A 2,041-nucleotide genomic window follows, 5' to 3' on the forward strand; every position below is an offset into this window, starting at 1 on the left:
TAAGTCCAATCATCTTCTTATATCTATCTCTGTAAATCTTGATGCCCAGTATGTACTGTGCTTCTCCTAGATCCTTCATCGAAAACAATTCCCAAGCCAAATCTTGACAGAGTTCAACATAGGAATGTCATTTCCGATAAGTAATATGTCGTCGACATATAATACTAGAAAAGCAATTTTGCTCCCACTGACCTTCTTGTATACACAAGATTCGTCTGCGTTCTTGATGAAACCAAAGTCACTGACTGCTTCATCAAAACGTATATTCCAGCTCCTTGATGCTTGCTTCAATCCGTAGATTGATTTCCTAAACTTGAATACCTTTTTAGCATTCTTTGGATCCTCAAAACCCTCAGGCTGTGTCATAAACACAGTTTCTGTTAAAACGCCGTTTAAGAAAGCGGTTTTGACATCCATCTGCCATATTTCGTAATCGTAATATGCAGCGATTGCTAACATTATCCGAATAGACTTTAGCATTGCAACTGGTGAAAAGGTTTCATTGTAATCCATACCGTGGACTTGCCTGTAACCTTTTGCAACCAATCTAGCTTTGAAAACTTCAAGTTTCCCATCCTTGTCCTTTTTCAGTTTGAAAACCCATTTGCTTCCTATGGCTTGGTAGCCATCTGGTAAATCGACCAAATCCCAAACTTGGTTTTCAGACATGGAGTCTAATTCAGATTGCATGGATTCTTGCCATTGCTTGGAGCTAGGGTTCGTCATAGCTTGTTTGTAAGTCGCAGGTTCATCACTTTCAAGTAATAGAACGTCATAGCTCTTGTTCGTCAAAATACCTAAGTACTTTTCCGGTTGAGATCTATATCTCTGCGATCTACGCGGGGTTACATTTCTAGATGGTCCTTGAGTCTCACCAGATACTTCTAAAGATCTCTGAGTTTCATCCTGAATGTCATCTTGAGCATTCTCTAGAGTTTGTTGTTCGACTCGAATTTCTTCGAGGTCTACTTTTCTCCCACTTGTCATTTTGGAAATGTGATCCTTTTCCAAAAAGATACCATCTCGAGCAACAAACACCTTGTTCTCAGATGTATTTTAGAAGTAATACCCCTTTGTTTCCTTTGGATAGCCCACAAGGATACATTTGTCAGTTTTTTGATGAAGTTTATCTGAAATTAATCGTATGACGTATACTTCACATCCCCAAATCTTAAGAAAAGACACTTTTGGAGTCTTTCCAAACCATAACTCAAATGGAGTATTTTCAACAGCATTAGACGGAGCTCTATTTATAGTGAGTGCAGCTATATTTGGTGCATGTCCCCAAAATTCTATTGGAAGTTCGGCCTGACCCTTCATTGATCTAACCATGTCTAGCAAGGTTCTATTCGTCCGTTCCGACACACCGTTCCATTGTGGTGTTCCAGGAGGAGTCAATTCTGATAGAATTCCACATTCTTTCAAATGTCATCAAATTCATAGCTCAGATATTCACCGCCTCTATCAGACCGCAGTGTCTTAATCTTCTTTCCTAATTGATTCTCTACTTCACTCTAAAATTCCTTGAATTTGTCAAAGGATTCAGACTTATGCTTCATTAGGTAGACATAACCATATCTACTGAAGTCATCAGTAAAAGTGATAAAGTAGCTGAAACCACCTCTAGCATTTGTACTCATTGGTCCACATACATCTGTATGGATTAAACCCAATAGTTCATTTGCTCTTTCTCCAACTTTAGAGAAAGGTTGCTTTGTCATTTTGCCAAGTAAACATGATTCGCACTTACCATAATCCTCTAAGTCAAATGGTTCTAGAATTCCTTCCTTTTGAAGTATTTCTATGCGTTTCAAGTTAATATGGCCTAATCGACAATGCCTCAGATAGGTGATATCTGAATCATTCTTTTTGGCCTTTTTGGTATTTATGTTATAAACTTGTTTGTCGTGATCCAGTAAATAAAGACCATTGACTAATCTAGCAGATCCATAAAACATCTGTTTAAAATAAAACGAACAACTATTGTCTTTTATTAAAAAGCTAAATCCCTTAGCATCTAAGCAAGAGACAGAAATGATGT

This window comes from Spinacia oleracea, chromosome 6, assembly GCF_020520425.1.
Source record: "Spinacia oleracea cultivar Varoflay chromosome 6, BTI_SOV_V1, whole genome shotgun sequence".
NCBI classification, from domain to species: Eukaryota; Viridiplantae; Streptophyta; class Magnoliopsida; order Caryophyllales; family Amaranthaceae; genus Spinacia; species Spinacia oleracea.